Source organism: Scardinius erythrophthalmus (genome assembly GCF_964197995.2).
Source record: "Scardinius erythrophthalmus genome assembly, chromosome: 4".
Classification (NCBI taxonomy): Eukaryota; Metazoa; Chordata; class Actinopteri; order Cypriniformes; family Leuciscidae; genus Scardinius; species Scardinius erythrophthalmus.
The window spans coordinates 26,186,631-26,198,637 of record NC_138224.1 but is presented as its reverse complement, the minus strand read 5'-3'; the positions used below and the strand labels follow the sequence as shown (position 1 = coordinate 26,198,637).

General features: G+C 40.9%; 1 protein-coding gene across 1 annotated transcript in view; it reads left to right on the top strand.

Annotated features, from left to right (window-relative positions):
* Window positions 1-232: 232 nt before the first annotated feature.
* Window positions 233-12,007, top strand: part of LOC308689838 (uncharacterized protein) — a 34,128-nt gene continuing 22,353 nt past the window's right edge. Inside the window, exon 1 of the mRNA XM_081363875.1 lies at window positions 233-304. The gene's annotated coding sequence lies outside the window, so the exon portion shown is untranslated. The remainder of the gene's footprint in view (window positions 305-12,007) is intronic.

The following is a 12,007-nucleotide window of genomic DNA, read 5'->3' as shown; positions in this document are numbered from 1 at the left end:
CAATTCTCTATTAATCTTCAACCGGCTTAGGAATCAGTGTAATCAATCCCTGTAACATAGTTGGCAACAATACTTAATTTTCCAAAATTCTAAGATATCTTATTTAAATTCTTTGTAAAATTCACAGGTCAAGAAACGATGGTTTGAAACGGAACATCTTCCTCTTTGTCACCCTCCAGCACATTAGGTGGCGCTTTGCTCCCTTTTATCGGTTTGCAACTCGCCAGTGAATGCACAGAAGAAGAATCACACGTCATAAGGCTGCGCCGCACTTTCGTGTCTGAGGTGAATCGACTGAAGAAAGGTTTGTGTTTTGAAGCATTTTAAGTGTTTAAGTTAATAAGAACACTTCATTCAATGGTATAGTTTTTGCAAGCGCTGTATAGTGAATGGATTATTATTCAACGTGACATTGTAATGCTGTATCTAACATTTATTAGTCTTATTTTTGTGAGTAAAGTGCATCCACACAAAAGTAATAGAAAAGATGCGTCTCGTTTTCTTGGTTAATAACTGGAGATGTCCTCAATGCAATATAATTTAATTTATATTGAATGTGCATAAATTTTTTCATCGTGGGAATGACTTTCTCTCTTAAAACATTTTAGCTTTTTATTATTTTTATTATTGCTTTTTATGTACTGGACTAAACATGGGCTACATTCATTCAGCCATCGCTAAGAAATACCTCCTGAACTTTTTTGACGGCGATCAGCTGTAAAATGGTCCTGCTTGGTTTTCGTTGACTGAGTAGCTACAAGTATTGAAAGTTTTTTAAAAGATCCCCTGGGGTTAACGTGTCAGCATTCGACAGAAGTTTGACGCTGTCGTGTGAGAACAAGCAACAGTCGACATTTCTCTTCCTCCCGCGTGCCTCATCTTCTTAATCTCCTCACGTAAATGATAAGGCTAGATTTCGATGGCTTACGTTTCTTCCCTATGGCAGAAATCACCACAGGTGATACAATGCCGTCAAATGTATTATTTTTTGTTGTTTGTTTGTTGATCAAAAAGTACAAAGTAGATAAGGAAAACTAGGATGCCGGGTGTATTCAAAGCGCCGCCGTTAATGTTTACAATGCGTGGAATGGTGCGCTGTGATTGGTTGAGCGGATTTATCGCATTCTGCAGAGAAAGGAGACTGGTGTTTGTCGCGGTTTGGAAAGAAAGGGAGAAAACATGACAGAATAACACGGCGGCCGGTGTGTGTGTGGCGAGCTGTACCTCCGGGAATGGTGCAAAAAAGAGACGACCACCATTCAACCCGAAAAATGTCAAATAACCATTCCAATGACTTCAAAGCTGTTCAATTTAAAGGGATAGTTCACTTTGAAATGAAAATTCTGTCATCACTCACCCTCATGTTGTTTCAAACCTGTATGAATTTCTTTCTTCTGCTGAACAAAAAGGAAGATATTTAGAAGAATGTCAGTAACCAGACAGTTTCTGGGTCCCATTGACTTCCATAGTAGGAAAAAAATATACTATGGAAGTCAATACGCTGATTTCACGCAGCCGTTATTTTGAAATCGAAAGCGAGGCTCCGGTGGGAAGAAAACCGGAAGTGCCGCCTTTAATCACAGGAGAGTCATGAATGCGATGGCGTATTGTTGTGTTTAATGATGTTGTGTCAATTCTAAAACTGTACATACATTTCTTTAATACTTTAGACTATATATAGTGAAATTCATTTATAAATAATTTTTTTTATATATAATTCAGAAAGTAAAAAAAAGAAGCAGGAATGAACTATATACATATCCTATATTGGATATTAACATCCAAAAGTGTAAATCACGGCAGCAGCTTCAGGTTGGTAGTCCAAAGGCATTGTTGTTTATCTTTACTTCCGGGGTTTTTCCCACCGGAGCCTCGCTTTCGATTTCAAAATGGCGGCTGCGTGAAATCAGCGTATGGGACCCAGAAACTGTCTGGTTACTGACATTCTTCTAAATGTCTTCCTTTGTGTTCAGCAGAAGAAAGAAATTCCTACAGGTTTGAAACAACATGAGGGTGAGTATATGATGACAGAATTTTCATTTTAAAGTGAACTATTCCTTTAAGCTAAAAAAACTGCATAGTGCTGCTTTAAGCCTTCATGACAAGCACAGTCAGGTTCGCTTGAGCATTCGCAGCATCTTGTGTCGTAAGTTGTAATATGTTTATTTTGTGCATATATATCTGATTAATCTAACATAGGATGTGTTTGGTTGAGTTAAAGGGGTGGTTATAATGCCCTTCTCACAAGATGTAAAATAAATCTTTGATATCCCCAGAGTGTGTATGTGAAGTTTAGCACAAAATACCCTACATATATTTTTATATAGCATGTTAAAATTGTACATTTTTGAGGGTGCACCAAAGCGCACCGTTTTGTGTCTGTTCCTTTAAATGCAAATGAGCTGCTTGCACTAGGGCTGCACGATTCTTGCTAAAATGTGAATCACGATTTTTCTCCATGGGAATTGAGATCACGATTCTCTTACACGATTCTCATTTTTTTCAACAAATTTATTGCACTCAAGTACAAAAAAACAACAACAAAAAAAACCACACAGGACATTCAGTATAATAAAGTGCAGGAGTAACAAAAAATCGTCTCTACTCTCTTTTCTCATGTCAACATCATTCTCTTGAGAAGAAGCATCAGATGGTGCTGCTGCCTCATTGCCCTTTGCTGCTTTAAAAAAAACTGCCTAAGGTCTTTCTCTTCTTTTCTACAGGGGGCAGCGAAGGCTGGGCGCTGGGGGCAGTTGTGGGGGGATTTTGCTGGAAAAGAGAACAGATCAAATAAAAATCTTAATATTCTACACTTGTTAACAAAAGTAACATCTCAGCAGTTAAAAACTATGGTGGGTTAGCTGAATCCATTTTCAATTATTTGCAGCTGTAAACAATGTAGCCCAATATAAATTTCTTACTCTGTGAGACAATAAATATTGTGAATCATGTAAAGATATACTTACCATACCAATGCTAGTCATCTCATTCTTCAGTCTGTCCTTGACACTGACTTTGTTGTCCTCGCTGACATAGTCCAGTTTAAATCGTGGATCCAATACTGTGGCTATGTCGAGCAGCTCCTGAGTGTGTGGATCACTATACTTTTCTTTAAGGTAATGCAGGATTTTTGACTTAATTGATCGTGCGAGATCTTCCTGCACTGCCATCATTGTCTCAAAAAGGTGGAGGACCGGCTTGACTGAGGAGACTGTAACATACTGCTCTCCTGACAGAGCATCAGTAAAGTCTGCCAGTGGGGTGAGTGTCTTGTTGATCACTTCAAGGACTTCGATATCCTGCCAGGTTGGTGTCAGGTGTCTTGCCTTCCGGTCAGCGGAGAGAACATGTCCAATAGCAGTTTGCTGTTCCAGGATTCTCTGGACCATAGCTTGTCGGGATCCCCATCTTGTTGAGCACTCCGTTTTAAGCTGGTGTTCAGGCAGGTTGAGCTCCTTTTGGGCAATAGCAAGCTCCCTCCTCCGCTTCCAACTATGGCTGAAGTAGGCCACAAGCTTTTTGCAAAGACCCACAGCACGGTCAACACGGGAATCTTTCATTGCATTCTCTATAAATAAAAATATGCTTTATCAACTCTGCAGTAAATTAATTTAACTTTCCATACATTTTCTTGCATTAAATGTTAAAATGGGACAAAAATATAGCAGAATAAACTTAATTGTGTGTGCTTATACTTTAAAAAAAAACTTAATCAATTTTAAATAAAAGTAATTAGTTACAATTAAATTAAAATGTAGAAACATACAATACAATCCTCAATGTTCATTTAAGACTCAGAATAAAAATGGGCCCATTTATACTTTTAGATATTAGATCATTAGATTAATTGTGCAGTCCTAAATACTACCTTATGTGTTATGTGTTCTTATTTTATTCTGTTTTCTGTCATATGTTTATGTTTTTATTATTATTAAAAAATTAAGGACACATTTTTCTGATTTAAATGAAAATATGAAAATTTTACTGGGTGTTTAATACACAGCTCACCTATAGCCAGATGTAGCCTATGGCCAAAACATTGAAGCCTTGTCCAGTTGTTCAGGGAGGCTGCTTTTACAATGTTTGCTCCACTGTCTGTGGTGATGCACACCATTTTTTCCTCCTCCAAACTCCAGGAGTTGAGACTCTCCTTTAGTCCCTGTGCCAGTTCCTCGCCAGTGTGATCAGCAGGGAAGAACGCCGTCTGTAGACAGCGGCTTCTCATGTTGAAGTCATTTGTTATGAAATGCACTGTCAAGCTTAAATACGGCTCCATGGTTCGGCTTGACCAGAGGTCTGCTGTTGCCGCGAAGTTCTGCATATTGTGCAGTTCTTACTCGACTGTCATTCGACACTGGGTGTACAGACCTGGCAGTGCAACGGATGAAAAATAGTTGCGAGAGGGCAAAGAGTAGCGCTTGTCTAAAGTCTGTATCATTGCCTTAAATCCCTCGTTTTTAACGGTGTTGATTGGAGCCATGTCTTTAGCTAAATAATAAGTGATGGCGTTTGTTATATCTTTGTGCTGCTGGGAACTGGGAGGGTATGGCGATGCTCCGTACAACGTCTGAGTTATGGAAGTTTGCGTGGTCTGGCGGGTGGTATTTTGTGGTGTGGCTCCCTTGTCTCTCATAGCTAACTCGTACTGTATCTTGTGGTGACGTTTGAGGTGATTGTATAGATTAGTGGTGTTACCTTGCGGTGCTGCGACGATGCAAAAACACTGTTTGCAAATTATAACTCTTTGCGCATCGTCTTCAGGTTTAAACCCGAAAAAGCTCCACACGGTGGAATGTGCTCCTTTTTTCTGTACCAATGTTGTTACATCCTCACTCTCACCGTCGCCACCAGGATTTTCCACACTGGGGTTCATTTTTACCTCTTACCGCTACAAATCCACCAAGTAAACTGACTCCCGTTTAGGTCTGCCGCCTTGTTACACGTCAGTAACAGTGGAACGTGGCCAATAAGGGAGAGGAGAGAAGAGGAGATTTATGATTGATTGGTTAGTGTTTTGTTATTGTGTGAGTGAGACGGGCTCTGGTGTGACCAATAACGCTTGAACGCAGCATGATCTTAGGGAAATACACGGAAGTGAATCGCCATCATTAAGAAATGAGATCGCATTTATGTTTGAATCGAGATCTTGATTTTTTTTCGATTAATCGTGCAGCCCTAGCTTGCACTCACACAGACATGCACTGAAAATTTCAAAAACCTTTAGCCTTTTATGTTCAACCCGGATTCAGACAATGATAGAGATGAGACTTGAGAAGAGGTGACATGTAGAATGCAACAGGATGTTTCTGAATGGTTAGTTGATGAATTTATGTAGCGGATGTGTAGTTATCTTCTAGTCATTGATTAGCATATTCTGTCATGATTATCTATAAAATCGTGTTCAGGGGTATGAAGGGTATGAAGATTTTGCAGCATGAACATCACCAGAAAAGGAAGAGAGGAGAGATTTATACATACTCAGGTCAGATGTGTCTTTTGATTTGCGCCATTTCCTTTCCGCTGCCCTGAGTTCGGTCCGGTGTTCACGAAGAACCTCAGACAACCAGGGGTTAGATGGAGTAGCGCGTGCTGGCCTGGAGGAGAGAGGGCAGATATTGTCTAGAGAAGAGGTTAAACTGGAGCATAAGGTATCCGTTGCGGTATTCACATCCAGAGGTGAGAATTGTGAGGGTGGGGGAAGAGAAGAAGACACGGCAGAGGAAAGATGGGAGGGAGAAAGTGAGCGCAGGTTTCGCCTGAAAGTGACTGGTGGGGGGGTTGGTAGTGCAGGGGTAGAGAGTTGTAGACTGAAAGTAATGAGGAAATGATCTGAAACATGGAGAGGTCTCACCAAGATGTTGTCTGTGGTGGAGTTGTGTGTGTAAACCAGGTCTAGTTGATTGCCTGATTTGTGAGTACCTGTGGTGATGAGTCGTTTGAGATCGAAAGAGGCTAGGAGAGAGATGAAGTCAGTTGCATGCGGCTTTTCGAGATGAATGTTGAAGTCACCAAAGACTAGAAGTGGGGTGCCGTCTTCAGGGAAAGAGGACAGCAGCACATCCAGCTCAGCTCCTCTACGAAGTTACCCAGCTGACCTGGGGGGCGATAAATGACTTCAAATGAGTTGTTGTTGCATAGAGAGGAAAGCGCTGAGTATTTCCAATTGTTAGAAATGAGAAGCCCTGTACCCCCACCCCTCCCTGACTGGTGAGGGGAGTGAGAGAAAGAGAAGTTGTTAGAGAGAGCAGTAGGGGTTGCTGAGTCTTCTGGACGAAACCAGGTCTCAGTCAAGCCCAGGATACTCAGAGTAGAATGAGATGCAAAGGCTGGAATCAAGTCAGCTTTATTGACTGCTGACTGATGATTCCATAGACCCACGGAAAGAGAGAGAGGTGTGTGTGAGGATGAGAGAATGGGACGCAGATTAGCAGTATTGCGCTGCCTTTTGTGCGTGATGAAGGGGCGTTGCCGAGAGATAACAGGGATGTTTTGAAAACACATGTTGATTAGGTTGTAAAATAAGATTAAAGTGGGAAGGAAAAGGGAAAAACGAAGTACTTAAGTGCCTTTCTGGTGTCCTTGCTCGGTGGAGTCGCGCAGGTAGAGTCGCTGGTCTTTACCCGAGTCGGTCTTCACACGAGGTGGCTGAACACGAGAGCTGAGCTGCTGAATGCTCCTGCTGACGCTTCCGCGACAGCGCGCAAATTACATAGATATAGATATAATGCTATCACCGCTTGAGTGAGGACAGCTGTCTCAGTCGGCCAATTAAGTCAATAAAGCGCAAATGGGGCAAATCGAAACTGCTAGGAGTCAATACTTAAGTGCTATTAGAACTGCAATAATAATAATAATTTCCACGCGCGGCCGTTGATTAATGTAGCAACGCGTCTAAATAAAATACAGAATTATGTGAAGTTAAAAATGAAAAATAAACAGAGAATCGAAGATAGTCTTACCTTGAGTCAAATACAACACTGAAATAACAGGAGAACTGAGTATTCTGAAAAACCACTAGCGCACTCTTGCCGTGCGTCCTTCTATGCTGACCGCTGGTCCTCTACGCGCTGAAGTGCTGAAATGTCAATCACACATCACTGTAACCCATTACGTCCTATAAAATTTGGCATAATGTTTTTTACCGGACCATACGATGATTAACATTAGAACCACCACAGGGTAAAATTTACCGATGGCTGTTTTTCAAATGTAGCTTATAACAGATTTTCAATAAAATATCCAAAGGGAGGGGGTTGGTTTATGTGGAGCAACTGAGTAAATAAATGCGGAGGCAACCGTGCTTATAGCCCATTGCACGTAGAAGCGCGGATTCGCTCTCTCACTTAGAAAAAGTGAGAGAACGGTGTCATAGAGTTGTTTTAAATAATGCAAATTTGTTAAATGCCCAACATAGTTTAAAAGAAGGTCCATTTGGAAAAGGCATATTTATTTTAAATTACCCAAGACCCGAGCCCACTAATACCGAACCCGACCCGTGTCCGAGACACTTATCGGAGTTTTGGACCCGAACCCGCTCGGATCTCGGGTCGGACCGCGGGTTTTCGGATCCAAGTGGACCCGTGAAGACCTCTAGCTTCAGGATACTTTCCTCGTATGTATCTCAGCACTGGGTCAAGATGAGCCCAGGTTGCCACTGCATCGTGCTCTAGGCAGACTGAGAGGGATGCAAAGGCTTCCACTCTGCACTTACTTAGAGTACCCCGGTGTGGAGGGTTACCTGATTATTCCCAGTTCCAAAATGGGTGTCCTTGATTTCTTTGGCATATTTGCAGCTGTAATTTTCGCTGTAATCCACATGCACAGCAACAGCATCATCTGTCAGGGTATCTTTCATTGCTTTCAATTACAAATATTGGTGCTTGACATTAAACTTGAATGGCAAAACCTGGAAGGTCTTCTCTTGTTAGGGCCAGCAACCGCTCAATGGATGAGGTACGCTTTTCGAGGACAGTTTTCTTTGTCTGCCTTTCCTCTGTAGATCCATCCTTGAGGTTCTTTGTTACAGTGACAGACCTTGTGATCAACTCTTGCCAGATGACAGTGTTCCCCTGAGTGAGAGGATCTAAGGATGTGGGAAAGGTCTTTTCAATGCATTTTTGACATCTGCCATACATGCAGGACATGTTGCCAGTGTCACACACACTGGACTGCACAAGATCCTCTGGGCTTGATGTTTCAATGATACCCAGTTGTTGCATTCTTTTTATTTTAAAGTCAATGTTCTTGTGCATTTTACATGCACACGTCTCTCTGTCTTTAACTTTAGGCCTAATAATCCAAAATGGCCTCAATCTAAAGAACTGAGCTTTCGACAAGGTTTGCTCAGGATGTTCAGCAAGGAAGCGTTGATGGAGTTTTGCCAAGGTGTCTGTGAGTGCTCTTTTTCTATAAATTTGTCCCTTGCGACGAATCTCTTCAGCCTTGCCATTTATGACAGTTGAGACATCATACCGATGTAGGAACATTCTCACAACCTTGCCAAGTTGTTTCCGCCTGCTATTGATTGGCAGTCCTTTTTTAGCCTCACTGATCCTGACCCTCTGTGAAATATTTGCTAGTAGCCTTGGCATTGCACTTTTTGTTCTATTAGCCGCCAGCCTTTTAATTTTTCTGTTTAGTGTCAGCAGTTGTTTTGTCTTTGCCCCAAGTTTTTCTTCAACATACCTTAGCTTTGCTCTTAATTTGGCCACAGTCTTTGATGCTCGCTCTCTTTTTTCAATGACTGGCCATGTTCTCTGGGGGGTGGATGCCTCAATTGGCCCTGTCAGGTCTAAACTTTCTTCTGCTGGTGTTCTGTTCAGACTTTCATTATTTATGTCTAGTTCCTGTCTGTTATTTTCTTCATTTGCAAAGGAATTTTCTGCCTCACTTAATGAAGATGCTGGGGTTATATCTAGAAGTGCTTGCTCTTGCTTTTTTTTTCTGTAATATTTTGCTGAATTTTTCATCCAATTTTTTTTTTCTCTCATGCTGTCTATTTGAGTAGTCTTAATTTTAACATTTTCCTTACGTTTCCGATACCTGGAAAAGTAAAAATGAATAAAAGGTGAAATGCTGTAAGCACTGACATAAATACAAACTTTTGACTATTATCAAAATTGCACACAATTGTTCATTTAAGAATGGTAGGTGTGTGTGCGTTTGTGTGTGCATGCGTGTGAGTGTAAGCACGCACGCACACACACATGGGCATGCATGTCTGTGTGTGATGTGTGTGAAAGAAGAGTGTGTGTGTGTGTGTATGTACAATATAGTGTATACTGTACAAAATGTCAGCCTTCACGTTTGCATACATATATTAGGGGTGGAACGGTACACAGAAGTCACGGTTCGGTTCATACCTCGGTTCAGAGGTCATGGTTCGGTACGAGTTCGGTACAATGGAGGGAAAAGCAAAACAAAAATGCAGATGGCTTGTGCATGTCTCAGGCTGTTCCACCAAAGGAAAATAAATTACTTAAGCCTTGTATTTTTTAAATAAGTTTTATTAAAAAGTAAAGGCATAGAACCAGTTTATTTGTAGTGCACTGACAATAGTTTTATATAACTAGTTTATTAATTAAATTAATAAAAAGACAAAAAGACTTTGAAATATGTTTGGTAATTGTACCTTAATGAATTGAAAATTAATTTGTTACATTTCAGATCAATATATTTGTTTTCCTTAATTTTAATCAGTAACTTAAACACTTTGCAGTTTGAATGATGTCCTGTATAAACAAAATGACAGAGTATGTTTTTATTAGGGCTGGGTATTGTTAGGAATTTCACAATTCGATTCAAATTCGATTATTGAGGCTTGGATTCGATTCGATTTCGATTCGATATTGATTTATTAGCTTCGATATCGATTCAATGTTAAGTAAATACACAAGTAATTAAGTACCTGAGTATATTTTTAAATAATGTGTGCAGTATTACCAGTGTTTAAGAACAAATTGACCCCAGTATGTTTCCTGTCATGGTTTATTTAGCAGAACAAACTGTACAATATTGTACATGTGTTGAATACAAAACACAACTGTAACAAACAGTTGCTTTATTAACACCTCTAAAGTGCATGTAACTAGTGATGCACCGAAATGAAAATTCTGGGCCGAAACCGAAACCAAAAATTTAGGATGCACTTGGCCGAAAACCGAAACTGAAGCCGAAAATGGCTTCTTTTAAAAAACTTATACATTTTATATATATATTTAAATTGCTTGAAATTAATGGATCTTAAATGAAAAATCACAATATAATAATCAAACTTTTATTAACAGTTACATAACAAAACATACAATATTTTAACAATAAATATAAATAATAATACCAAATAATATTATCCTTCAAGTTTTATGTTCCATTAAATAAAAAAGTTTTTTAAAAGTTGAGCAAAAAAAAAAAATCCACAATTTTGGAGATTTTTGCAGAACAAATGTTACATATTGCAACTTTGGTGTCCTCACGTATAGGGCTGTCACTTTTGTGAAAAAAATCCTGTTCGATTTTTGAGACATAAGTGTTCATTGAATCGTTAGTAAATTGCCTATATTTGGCGTTGATGCGTTTTCAACATAGGCAAATCCACGGACAACTAAACAGGCATTAGGACGAACGTAAAGACAGTGCTTGAGACGCACACAAGTCAGCAATGTGGACTGCCATAACATCAATGAAAAACATTACTGAAGGCTACATTTATTATGCGCTATATTATACATAAATAGGCTATTTTGTGAGTGTGTGTGTGTGTGTGTGTCAGAACCTGCAGTTGCTGTGTGACGTACGTTCGCTGCGGGCGTATCGTGACGAGCTGGACGCGCTCCGAGAGAAGGCCGTTCCCTATTTTCGTTTTCGAAACATGTGTTGGTTGGTCCGATCGCTTGTGCAATAAGTGACAGCCCTCTGACATGCTTAATCTTTGATAGGCAGACGCGTGATAACAGCTCGACCGTGAGTGAAACCTAAACGCTTGCGCACGGATGGGAGGGGCGGGTGGCATTCACTTTCGGTTTACGTTTTCGGCAGTTTTTTTTATTTCGGCCCGAAACCGATAATGGCATTTTCGGCCGAAAATTTCGGCGACCGAAATTTCAGTGCACCCCTACATGTAACTGTAAGTAGTAGAAAGTATATTTCTTTCTTCCTATACATTCAAGTTATAAAATAAATGTAAACAGAAGCAGTGATCCAACGCTGGATACTCTTATAGGTTACTCCCGGGATCACGGCTGAACGCGTCTTCTCAACACTCACTTACAAACATTTTTCACCTATCGTGCGTCTACTCTACACCCGTACCACTTAAAAGACGGATTATATCTAAGACGCTTGTCAGAAATTAGTATTAATTGATAGCATCACTGGTAGTGTCGTTGCTAACTTACTGTCCATCTGTTAAAATGGCGAATATATCAGATGTATGTAGTCTACCTTTTGGTGCAGGTGAGGACACATTTGAGCTGCACGCGGTACAGTCTGAGCTGGAAGCTGTTGAGAAACAGATCCACGACCTTTTAGTGAGACAGGCCGAGCTGAGAGACCGGCGTTTGGCTCTTGAAACATCACGCGCTGATGCTCACAAATCAGAGATTAATGTTACTAACCCGCTGACTCCGACCTCGTCTCCTCCGTGCGTTACTCGGCATCGGTCCCGAGCGCCAAGGTCGCGATCAGCCATGGTCTCGTTCACTCCAGCTCCAACACGCCACCACGAAGCCTGGATATTTCCGCAGCGGAAGACGCGAGTCAGGTCTAGACCAAGACCCTCTCTGACCCTCCCGGTTTTCGAGTTATCCACACAAAACCGCTTCTCCGCTCTTCGCGAAACAGAACGCGATGCTGTGATCATCGGTGATTCCATTGTTCGGCACGTCCATGCTACATCAGGTAAAAGTAAGGTGCACAGTCACTGCTTTCCTGGTGCTCGTGTTTCTGAAATCGCTGCTCGCGTTCCCGGGATTCTGAACGATAACGAGCGCGTCGGAACTTTGGTATTGCA